Here is a 13,705-nt window from a genome sequence, read left to right on the forward strand (position 1 = left end):
ACTACCCTCAAGCATAGGATGGCTAATAGAATTTTGAAAATTAAGATGGACAATGGAATGACTGATAATGAAGATGTTATTAAAAGGGAGGCCATGTTGTTCTTTTCTAGCTTGCTACAATGTGACCCTATCCTCAATGCTAAGAAGTAGAATTTGTTCCTGGACTGTATTCCTTCGTGCATCTCTGAAGCCCAGAATTCTTTTCTTTCATCCATACCTTCTATGGAAGAGATTTTTTAAGTTGTTTTCTCTTTTGAAGGTGATAAGGCCCCAAGTCCTGATGGGTTTCCTCTCCTTTTTTTTCATAAATTCTGGCATATTATTGGTTCTGATGTTTGTAATGGGGTTAAGGAATTTTTTGGCTCAAGAAACCTCCTTAGAGAGCTTAATGGTACTTTTATTGCTCTTATTCCTAAGAAGTTGGGTGCTGATTGTATGGATCAGTTTAGGCCTATCAGTTTATGTAATTCTTTTTATAAGATCATCTCCAAAGTTTTGACTCTTAGAATTCTCTCTATTCTTCCAGTTATTATTTCTGGACAGAAAAATGGTTTTGTTCTGGGTAGACAGATTTTGGATTCCATTATATCTGTTCATGAAAACATTCATTCTCTTGTGGTTTCTAAGAAGGAAATGTTTCTTCTTAAGCTTGACCTTTCTAAAGCGTATGATAGAGTTGACTAGAACTTCCTTCTAAGGGGGTTGGAAGCTTTTGGCTTTAATAAGAGATTCAGGGATCTTATTTTTATGTTAATTTCTTTGGCTTCCTTCTCTATGATTGTTAATGGCTCCCCTTCCCCCTTTTTTAAGGCTTCTAGGGGCCTTAGATAGGGAGACCCTATTTCTCCTATTCTTTTTATTATCTTGGCTAAGTTCTTGGGAAGATATGTTAATAATATGGTTGTCAAAGGAGACTTTATGGGTCTTAGTCCGTCTTCCTCACCTCTTATTAGCTCGCATCAACAATTTGTGGATGATTCTATTGTCATGGGGGAGGCCTCACTGCATAATGCAACGAATATTAAGAGGGCTTTGACTGACTATAGAGATGCTACTGGCCAGATCATTAATTGGAACAAAAGTATGATTTACTTTATCAATGTTAGTGAAGCTAGACAATTAAAGAGTAAAAGGATTATTGGGTGTGAGAGTGGTTCTTTGCCAAGCACTTATCTGGGGTTACCTATGGGTTTATCCCCTCCTAATAGCTTTTGGAATTCTTTGATTGATAAGATTCATGTCAAACTTGCTGGCTAGAAGGGTTCTCTCCTCAATTAGGCTGGGAAGGTGATTGTTTTGAAATCTATTCTTCAAAGTGCTCCACTTTATGCCTTGCGTGTCTTTAAGATTCCAAGAAATTTTTCTCTTTCTATTGAGAAAATTCAGAAGACCTTTTTGTGGACTGGTACAGAGTCTAAAAAGAGACTCCCTCTTATTGCTTGGGAGAATGTTTGTATTCCTAAGGGGAAAGGTGGGCTTGGGCTACGAAGGATTTCTACTATGAATGAACTTTTACTGGCTAAACTTCTTTGGAGATGGCATAAGGAAGAGGGGGAATGGAGGAACATTTGGGCGGATAAATACAATTTAGATAACTTTGATTTTTAGCATTTCCTTTTCTCTAATGATGGTCAAGGGGGATCTCAGATATGGAAGAATGCTAAAAAATTTAAACATATATTAAGGAAATGAGTTAAATGGAAGGTTGGTAATGGATTGAAAGTCCTTTTTTGGGAAGACATTTGGATTTTGGATCACCCCCTTTGTGATGAACCTAGATGGAATGGGTTTATGGTGCAGTGCAAGAATCAGTTTGGTACTTCTATTAGTGATTACTGGAATAATGATATGTGGATCAATCTTCTTAGGGTGGACCTGAATATAGTGGAGCTTGCTAAATGCCTGAATGTTTGTTGTTTGAATCATGAAGAGGACGTTCTGATTTGGAAAGATGATCCTAGTGGAGAATACTCCATTTCGTCTACCTATACAAATTCTTTTGAGGATCATGATGTACCTTGCTGGGCTAAGACTTGGGTGAAAGGTATGACTCCTAAAGTTAATATTTTTTTTGGGATTCTTTTGCAAAATAAAATTTTAACTCTTGACAATCTTAAGAAGAGGGGGTTTTGCATTGTCAATTGATGTGTCCTCTGCAAAAATGATGGGGGGTCAGTGGACCATATTATGCTCCATTGCTCCTTTACTAAGCAGGTGTGGGATTTTATTTGGAGTTTGATGAACATGGATTGGGTATCCCATGCTACCATCTAGCTGTTCTTTTCTTCTTTGAGAGCTCCTTCGAAGAATAATTATCAAATTGTGGGAACTTATTCTTCCTTATCTTTTCTGGGGTATATGGAAGGAACGTAATGACAGAATCTTTAGAGGGGTGGAATCCAATCCTACTTAGGTTTTCCATAAAATCAAGGTCCTTTTGCACGAAAATATCAAAAAAATTTGTAAGGGATAGCAACCTTTTAATGAATGGGATGTTGGAGTGATGAATAACTGGAATATCAAGAATATGATTTTGAATACTAAAGATCCCAACCCTAGGGAAAGTGCTAGATGGGACTACCCTCTGACTAATTGGTTCAAAATTAAATTTAATGGCACCTCAAAAGAGAACCTAGGCATTGTCGATTGTGGAGTGATGATTAGAAATTCTAATGGGGACTTTGTTGGTGGTATGGAAATACCTTTGGGTTGTCAAACCAATCATTTTGCTGAAGCCTCTGTTGCACTTTATGGTCTTATTTATGCTAAAGATCTAAACTTGAAGAACATTTGGATTGAAGGTGATTCCCTCAATATTATAAACTGCTTAAAAAAAATTATCCACCTTCATAGACCATTGGTAATATTATGTCTAAGGATGGTTATATTATTAACTCCTTTCAAAATTGCATTATATCCCATAATTATAGGGGAGCTAATGGTTTAGCTGATTGGGCTTCGAATGTGGCGTGTTGTAATGATCAAAAAATCATATGGGATTCATATGACACTTTACTTGTTGATGGCCATGAGCATGTTAAGCAGGACAAATGGAAATCCTAGCAAAAATCCTTTAATTATGATGTTGTCAGAGAATTATGATTTTAACTCCTTTGGAGTAAGGTGGGTAATTATTTTTACAAATCTGGGCAGAACACACGGTTTATGGGTTGCCTATTTCTATTCGTGCTTAGGTAGTGGTATTCACAGAGTTTTTGGGGGCTTTCAGTGCGTGCAAACTAGTGCTTTTGTTGCAGAGATCATGGGAGGTAAGAGGAAATGGGTCGAACCACCTAGCTGCGTGGATTGGAAGAAGAAAATCAAGGTGTGGGAAATCCTTAGGCATGGAAATTTTACTGGTTACATGGAGAGACTCAAAGGTAACAACCGAGTTATTAAACACCAGTTTGTGAAATCTTGGAAGGATGGTTCTATTATGGTCAGGAACCAGAGGCTAGAGTTTATGGAAGAAATCATTGCAGAGGCTACGGGTTTGGAGTTGGATGGGATAAATTTCTATAGGGGAAGGAAGTTCTCATATAAGGCAATTGATGACTTTGCCGAGACTGAACAGGAAAGAAATTGACTAGTTAAAATAGGTACTTCTTATTTTAACCCGACTTCTGTGTCTCATCCATGGCGGTTTGTGTTCTATGTTATTATGGAATATCTGACTTTGGATGGAAGATATACAAAACTGTATTGTTACCATTTTGTGTTGGCAAATCATTTTCATCATGACATTAGAGTAAATTTTCCTTCATACCTGTTGCAATCTCTCTCCAATTCTACCCTAGCTATTCAGCGTGACCCAACTGGTGAACATGTTTGTCATGAAGGATTAATGGTTTTGATTATGAATATGCTAAAACCTAAAAAAATCTTGAAACCTATAATTTTTAAAGGGGAAGATCAAGATACTGAAGGAAGTATTCAGGAAAAGGGCTATGACTCTGAGACACAAGTTGAGGCAAAAGGGGGTCTAGTTAGTCCTAAAAGAGGTTCGAGTGGTAGCACTAAAAACAAAAAATAGAGCATTGAGAAGGATGATTCTGATTGGGAGAGAGAAAGTGATTTTGTTGATGAAATTGTTAGAGAACATGCAAAAAATAAGGGATGTAGTAAAGGGAAGGGCAAAGGTTGTATTGATGAGAGGACTTCTCCTCTGTCGGATGATGAGTCTCTTGCTAAACATTTGGAAAGAAAAAAAAAGTCTTTACGGTGACAGGAAAACAAAAATGTGAAAACAAGGATTGAGGCTTCCAACATTACTAATGATGGTGAATAGGGGTCCAAATCTGACAAAGGTGATTATGTTGGTGGTGGAATTGGGCCCTCTAAAGGCTTATTTGGTAACCCTGGTTCTATAAAGAAGGACATTGACATTCTTAAACATAAAATGGTGTTGTTGAACAAAGAAATGGAGCATCTTAGCAAGATAGCCATAGGAGAAAGAACATTAGGTCAGCATATCGACAAGCTCTTGGAGGTCATAGGTAATGCGGAAGAAGTAAAAAATCTAATGCATAAGATCCCTATGTTGGAACCCAAGCAGAAGGTGATGGACAAGGACATTAGCAGTATCTAGGGGAAGGTGCCTAAATTTGAAACTAGGCTGGGTAACATTGATAAACAACTCAGACAATTAGGGGATAACATGACCAGCTTTGTGAAAAAGAATGAGGTGGATAAAGGTTAGGTTTCTCCCTTGAGGGAAGACTCTAAAGTTCCTAGCAAGCATACTCAGACCAATTCAAAGAAGATGGAGGAAACCACTAAGAAGGATAAGGTGAATGTTGTTGCTAAGACTGCATTATCTGGTGGACCAGGCTGTGCATTTGATTAATACTCCTTAGCTGGTCAGTTGTTGTTCCTTTGCTGGTCTTTTGCTATATTTTCCAGCAATGTTGTCTATGACCTCCTTTTTTTTTCTGAGGTCTGTTTCATGTTATTTGTTTGTTCTCTTTTCATGATACTTTCTTAATACTCTGCTGATGTAAGGTTTCGGGTCCTTTAAAACCTGTTTTTACATAATCAAAACAGAGGTTTGTTTTAAAAAATAAACTTATATATTGGATGCTCATGGAAAAATAGTAACTAAGAGATTTTAAAAAATTGAAAAATAACTATGGTCTTTGTAATTGAGTCCTCTTTCAATCAAAATAAATAAATTTGAAATCGAGTAAATATATAATAAGTTACATGTGTCAAAAGCCATGTATGTTCAAATTCATGTTAGGTCAACTTTAAACTCTGATAAAATATGAAATACTAAGGATAAAGACATCAAATCACCTCCATGATTTTGGTATGGATGTTGACAAACTAAATTCAAAATAATTGCATTTATATCTATTGTATAAAAAAAGTTGTGTGTCAAAAACAATTTCATTTTTTTTAAATTAGGTTTTTGATAACATACCAATTTTCGTGGGAGAAAAAATAATTCAATCAAATCAATTAAATATTTGGAATCTACACAAAACATCCTAAAAGACTCTAATTTACTTCATATTCAAATTCCTAACCGTTAAATGACAATTTGCATCTGAAAGTGAAAGTTTTTTTGAAAATTCACAATTCAATGTTAGTTTAGGAAAAAATGTGTAACCCATTATTGTGGGTTCACCTTAGGAGCCAACTTGGTTAAAGGTTACAATAAATACTATTAAGTTTGACCTTTTTAGAGGATTTTGATCACCCTATTAGGAGTGTGTTAGTTAGAGGTCTTCAAACACTTCAATCTTGAAATGTCACCTTGTTAAAGGATTTGCAATATGAGTATCAAGTAAACTTTGTTAAGAGATTTCTTATGTCACCTTGTTAAAGGATTTGCAATATGATTGTCAAGTAAACTTTGTAAAGAGATTTCTTCATTGCTATAATGGGTAGAAGGTAACAATAATTTGACCTAATTTATGACACAACTTCTTTTGTAGATTAGATATATATCTATTCTGGCTTAACCTCTAGATCCTTATTGATTAGAATATTCTATGCAGCTTATCTTCCACACTTTCTTGCTCTATCTTTTCCTTAGATCACATATCCATATTTTTCTATGTATTCCACTTACACTTTATCCTTACTACTTAAACTTTCTTATATATCATAAGCTTTGACAAGTCAGCTTGAATACCCTTTCAAATACTAATTAAACACCAAATATTCAGCCTCAATCAGTTAATTATTTGAGAGCTCACTTTAGAAGAGTGAAAAAATATTGTAACTAGTTGCATAGTGCTTTTTCCAAATTGGATTTCCATGTTAAATCTTGGTGTCATTTGTGTTCATGTTATTTCTTTATGCTCTATGTTTCTACAATTAAGTTACTAAAGGTCAAAATAGACTAATATTCATAAGACTACTTTGTTAATCGAGTTGCAGCATTATCTTAGCTTTAACTGAGATGGACAAGTATTGTATTATCAATGAAAAGTTTGATTTGACATCTAGGGACTAGGAATTGTTTTGTGGTAACTAATTCACCCCTCCCCTCTTATTTACTCTCTTTATTTGAAACAAATATATCTACCATTTAAATAGCTTGTAATTTTTATGGCCCATGAGGAATTTACAAATATTTTATTTGGGGGTGATAGTGTTCTTGAGGTTTAGCATAAATTGTTGAAAGATCCAATCAATGTTACATATTTAAGTACTTATTTGAGCTTCATGGTGACTTAGGATGATCTTGTATTATATGATATATTTATTGGAATATCATATTAATCAAGGTGGTCAAGAGAGTATGATTTTTCCAACTACACACTGTTGAGTTGTCACTTTGCACAATGTTTAAAGGCAGGAATCCTTTTGAACTTCTCTCTTGAAAATATGATATGGGATCAACCCCAAGGTTCTAAGTGATCTTGTGACCTACTAGAATCTACTCAATTGAAGATAAATGTGAATGTTCACGAGGAGACCTTTGTTGGTTCAAAACAATTTGGATAAGATGTAGAATCTGCTTGCTATTTCAAAAGAATAAAACACATAGAAAGAAATATATTTTTCTATTTTTCTATTTTTTATGATGAATGCAATCTAACAATGCAACTATATGAATTCCTAATTTAACCAAGGGGTTAGTAAAATAAAATAACGAAGGTAGGGTAACAAGAAGTTTAAGAAAATAACATGAAAGTAAAATCATAATGGACATAAGCCATGGAAACGTGTCTGCGAGTTAAGCCTTTGAAAAGATCGGTGGGTAACTAATGAAAATAAGAGCAGTGTTTCCTTAATTCCACTAATGCAATTGTCAATGGGAATTTAGTAACCGTAAGATGTTTCACTTTTCATCAAATCACAAGGCCACAAAAAGTGTGCTCGTGAGACAAAAAGCTATGTAGGAATAATGTGGTGATCTCTTCTTGAACTATGTATGTCAACAAAATTTGTAAACTAGTAGCAAACACCAAAATTAAAAGATCACGCAATCAGAACAATGCAATAAAACTATTGGCTCAATTACATTCTATGAACATAAATAAACAAAATATAACACACTTAGGAAAGAATCACAACACTCCAAATGCGAGCACCAACAACATATATTATTGCATCAAAAAAATGGTGGCCTAGAATACATATTACATTCTTGAATTTATAAGAAATCTTCTCCTCAATTTTTGTTGAGAGTGAGAGATATCTAGATGCAATCATATGCTTCTAAACTAATAAAACAAATCAATTTATGTACAAACTAACTATCTAACTGGTGCTTAGTAGGACTCCATCCATTTTTATATCATTAATTGGATTCATGAGCCTTTACATGTCTTAAAACAAAGAAAATAAGAAAGAGAAAGCCATTAGATGATGTAGGAAGTGTCTAGAAGTGCCAAAAATAAAAGCTCCATCTTTACTAGGCATCTATAGGAGTTAAATTGCTAGCAGAATGTGTTTTTGATGCATGGAAAGCTCTAAATTTAGAACTAGCAATTAACTATCGGTATGCCTCTAAATTCATAAAAATCTTCCAAAACACCACTAAAAAAGTGCACCTACGCACCTGGCACTCCTTAGAAGTAGGCTCAAAAAATGCAAAATTTCATTAAGTGTCAATATTGGAATTCTGGCTTCTGGGTTTTGTTCCACTTTATACCAGAGCTATGTCGGGGTATTTGCCCTTGAATTTCTCAATTATCTTAGTGACTTGAGTTGCATCTAGAAAATCTAATGCCTCATACTTGTCCTTGACTTTCTGTATGTAGTTTTCCACCTCAATGCAAGTCTCTGCAAAATCTCTAAGTTCTACATCCAATTCTACCAATACTTCTTCCATTTTGAATGCTTGTCTGATGTCATAATCATTAGAAGCTTCCTCAAAAAATTTCTAAAATTTCTCAATTACTACCTCTACATCTATTAACTTATCCCTAGAATCATCTTCAAAAATGTTTAGACATGCATCACTAAAATGCCTCTCTGCCTCCAAAATTTGCTCTTGGGTTTGATCCTTGAGCTTATGAATCTCTACATGTAATGTTTCCATTACTTTATTTCCATCCACAATATTTTCTATCCAATCATTGATTTTATTGAACTCTTCTACTATATATACTTCCATTAACATCTGATACCTTTGGCCTTTAATTACCTATAGTGCTTGCAAGTCTTTACCATAAGTACGTACTTCATCCATCAAACCAAAATATTGATTCAAAATGGCCACCATCCTATCCACATTTTCCTACATATGGTGTGGAAAATTAAGATTTTACTATATAATTTGTACACCTTTCTCCTCTAAACTTTCTCGTCATTGCTGACTGTAGACGCTCAAAAATGGTTCGCATCTATGGTTTCATCACTTCTTCATACTAATTTGTCCCATTTTCTCATTTTACTAACTCTGATCTTTTGGCCAGATTGACCATATTTCGTCATTTGTATCCCCTTTCACATCAATTTCATGTCAACTCGGAATCATATCAAATCAAGTCAAAACCATTTCAAATCAACTCAGAATCACCCCAAATCAACCCAGAATCACTCGGAATCAGTCCTAATCAGCCCAAAGCATATCAAACATCCCAAATCAATCATCATTTATCCTATCCTAGGTATTGTTGCGGTTTTCAGTGCCTTGGAAACCTATCAACCTATCAATCTTATCAGTCTGACATTAGTACTGTCGTAGCTCTCAGTGCTAGGTCAAACTATCATTCATGTCATTCAATCTTTGACGTTGTGAAGGCTTTCAATGTCAGATCATTACATCATCAACCATTTTAATAACATTGACAATGTTCGTCGATGTTATTATGATCAAACCTTATCAATCAATTTCAATCTTGTAGCATTTACAATGTCAGTTAAATGTTACATGTCAACCAATTCATGACATGTGTCCTTGGCATGTTATCAATTTTGATCTATCAATCAATTTGACCATGGCTTTGGTCTACCTTTTCATCATCTTATTCCATATCCATCATCGTCAAATTTTCATCAAAGGATACTGTTGCATTCATTTAATCAATTTGGCCAATCATCTGCTAATTTTCTCTATAGGATTAAATAAGCCATAATTTAATTCTATTATTCCTTCTAATTATTCTTCCTCATTATCATCCTCAATTAATTAATTTTATTAATTTATTGATTCATTATCTGCAAACCATGGAAATTTACAATTTCCTAAGTTCCATTTTCTATCATTAATTCCATTTTCTACTAATTCTTATTTTGTGAAATAAAAGGATTTTTAATTCAAATATTCCGTAAAATATTGCATCATCATGACACTTGGATATGACACCTCATGGATTCTCCTTTGACACTTGGCTAAGACTTGTCATAATCAAATATTCTTATCTCTTACGCATGTCCCTATTTGGCTTATTTGTCATAGATTCTTGGCTTTAAATGGGTTGAGGTGTCTTATGATGCGTCATAGATTCTCTTCCACATTTAGCCAAGTTTGACTTTCATGTGTCATAGAATCTCACAATTGGCATATTTTGTCAGATGTGTTATGGATTCTCAAACGAATCTCTTGCCACATCGCATATCTATGGGTGACAAATCCAATGCCCTCACCTTGAGTGTTGATTATAAAATGGACACTCTTTCTCTCATTTGGGGTCTTCTTGAAGTCTTGGAAGGCTTTAGGTCCTAATTTCTTTTAGATTTCTCACTCCATCTCTCACATTCAAATCACAACTTCAAGTATTCTCATGGAATTATCCACATCATAGACATTTTCTTCAATTTTGTGTGCACTATAGGCAACTTTGGAGCTACAATCATTTGGAGAAGAAAGAAGGACATGGGAGCTACAAATGAAAGAGGGGGTTTCTATTGCTTTCTTTATTTGTTTGGCTTTCACGGTAGACTAGTGGGTGCTAACGTATGTTGATTGAGTTTTGTGACTTGCTCATAGTATGTAATGCATTTAACCTCATTTTTTGGTCCTACACTGACAAGCTTTCAAAAATGGATCTAATTGACCTGTACCCTTATCTCTTCTTCCTAATGTTGTGTTCAAAGTCTCTTTAGGATTTGTAAGATCTAAGGGACCAACAACTTTTCTTAGATATCCTTTTAGGATCTCATTTTGCCTCTGAAGTGTTATCAGTTCTATCCCATTCTATTTTAACTACCTAAACACTTCTTTAATCCCCATTGTGACCATCACCTTATTAGTGTCCAACGTAGGTTTCCCAAGCATGACCTCCCTAATTTGATAATCTCTTGGAGTTAATTGTTCAACATTTGTATTCAAAGGAGGGATAGCTATGTGTGCAAATAAGCCCTAGTTCTAATCACTCATGATGAAGGCTAATGCCCACGCATCCTTTGGTGGAGACTCAGGTTTCCTTAGAACTTCAATTAATTCCATCCTATCCTCTTCCTTAGTGGTGAATTGCTACCTTTTTTTTCTAATGACCTCTTTTCTTAGCCATATTGGTACATGCTCTATTGGGTTTTTTTTCTTTCAAGGATGAAGGAATTTTCTCTGTTATGCTCTTTGCTTTATCCCTCCTTTCTAGAGTTTTCTCCTTCTATGAGGAATCCACACCTAGAGTCTCTATGTTCATAGAGTCCACTATTCGCACCTTTGTGTCTTGGGAAGTTTTCTCAGGTTGCTCACTTATTTTCCTTTCCTCTGACACTTCATCAATAGATGCTTGTTATGGTTCTTCCCCTTATTCTACTTGAACTTATTCTTCTTTGGTATTTGGAGGAAGAGGAGTAGCCAATCCCTTATCTATGCAAAATGTAACATGAACAAGCAATGGTAGAGCTTCTTTGGGTCCTTGTAGCTCAGGTGGCAACTGACTCCAATCCTTTTATTGAGGTTGATTGGTTGGAGTATCTCTGATTTTATCCCTGACCAATTCAGTATTGATGAGCATGAAATCAAAATCTGACATTTGAAAGACATCAATGGCCTCAACATATTTCTCATCTATCTATTGTTGCATTTCATCCTCAGAGGTTGTAGACTAAATGGGTTGCTCAAGAATGGATGGCAATCTGATTGTGGAGCTTCTTCTTCATTTCAATTTTCTGGCTCTTGTGAGATGAGTCCTTTGGTTCAATGGAAGGTTATCCTCTTCATCCTCATCAGCCTCTTCTTCATCTTCTTCTAGGATAGCTTCTTAGACTGATGGGAAGGGAATCACTCTCCTAATGATCTTTTGCCTCCTCTTGGTCGGAGTCTTAATCTTTCTTCTCTTAGGAGTAGAAGGGGAGGCTTGTACCTCTTCTTGAGGTAGGGACATCTCTTGTACTTTTTTTTTAGCTTCTCCTTGGTTTTGTTCAACTAGTGGCACTTGAAGATTGTCTTGGGTTTGTGTGGCTTCCACATCTTCTAACCCTTGCACATTTTCTTCTCCTAGCTATGGAGGTGCTTGAGTTGCTTCCTCTTTTGGCTTAGCTTGTTGAGGACAAGTTCTCTTCCTCTTACCTTTACCCTTCTAAGCCCAATAATATCCAACTGGTCTATTAAGTTGGTGCATAGTTTTTAGTCTCACTGATGGCTAAGCTATAAATGTAGGCACTATGACCTTAGCTCCTCAACCTTTAGCTAGGTAGGCTTGAGCATGGAAGACCACCGCTTGAGGAATTGGATCTAACTTGAAAATTCTTTTGATCCAATCCTTTGTCAATATGATAACATGCCTAGCCCTATGATTGATGTTTGAGTTTTCTTCTTTGTCAATCTTGGCATTTATGATAGGTTGGTCACCAATCTTGTCCCTATTGAAAAATCGATCTAGAAGATACTTTGTATCCTATTATACTTCCTTCAAATAAATCTTTATCTTTAAAGCACTACCTACCAGATAGAGAGTCATCCTACAATAATCCCTTATAAGGAAATCGTAGTCATATATTGTGTTCATCCAGTGATCCTCAATTACATCTTCATACTAAAATGTCTTGCTAGCCAAATATTGTACCCTTCCAATGTTGTCAAAATAGGTCCAAGGAGAATTATATTATTCTAAGGGATACTAATCCCATTTAGGCTCAAAAGATAGAATTCCTTATCTTTGAAGCACACTGAATGGTCCTATAGTAATAGGCCATACCCAACATATTTTGTGTTGCTTCCTAACTCTATCATATATATGCAGACAAGAGTTGTCGAATGATCTCTAGTAAAATGAGTCTATCACTGGAAAATCTATGGAGCTTCTTAGGGTAGACAGTTATACCCGCTACCCTCAATTATGTGAATGTTTGAAACTAGATGTAGTAGGCTCCAACCTCTAAAATCATAGTTGTTGCCTCCTCTAACATCCTCTTCACATAATCCCCTTCAATGAATCAAATTATTGTGAATATAAATGCATCATTCACAATCCTATATTCCTTGTTGTGCTTTGGAAGCTTCTTCTTCACTAGCTAAGGATATACTATATAGGGCCATGTGTTTCAATCTTGCATTCTACCCTTCTTATAAAGCCCTGGATAATTTGTCACCCTCATAGCTAACAAGTACACTAATTATGATTTCATGTAAAACTTTCAATTATTTTTAACCCCCACCAACTGCTCACCCAAGTTCTCACTAAGAATGGAAGCCCAATCAATAGACATCTTTGTCATCTTGATAGTCTCAATGAAATGCACCATCCAAATATCTAACTGCCCCGATGCTGGAAACCCCATGACTCTACTCAAGAGTATGATAGAATATTAAATATCTTCCTTCATATATCCTCTCATCATGTTGAATTTTCTTGCTTTACGGCCCAAAGGAGTCTCTCAATAAGGTACACGAGGACTGAATGATTTCAGAAGCTTCCTCAACATGTTCCCTATACCATCTTTCTATTCAGTGATAGGTTAATCTGATGACTTGATCTATCCTCGAAAGATGGAACACCTTTTCTATGTTATTGGGTTAGATATCTAAGACGATCTCTCCAATTATGCTCTTTAAAACCCTTTCTTTAGGAACATAGTTTTCCACTAGTGTCATGATCAATTCTGAAGATTGTACTGACATTGGATGGGATGTTGTGTTAACAAGTCCTAAGTGAATCAAAGTGGATATCATTGGAGACCTTTCTATTGGTTTGTTGCAAAGTTCTAGGAATGAACTTAAGTTTGTGTGACCCAATTCGGTGTCCTAGATCTTTGAATAATCATCTTGGAAGCATGACTTGGTTGGAAAACCTTGAAACTTGAACACTATGAGTTTTGGGACCATCTTTGCAGCAAGGAAGGATGATGAAGA

The sequence above is a fragment of the Cupressus sempervirens genome, chromosome 3 (genome assembly GCF_028749045.1).
Source record: "Cupressus sempervirens isolate cs-2001-9-10 chromosome 3, ASM2874904v1, whole genome shotgun sequence".
Classification (NCBI taxonomy): Eukaryota; Viridiplantae; Streptophyta; class Pinopsida; order Cupressales; family Cupressaceae; genus Cupressus; species Cupressus sempervirens.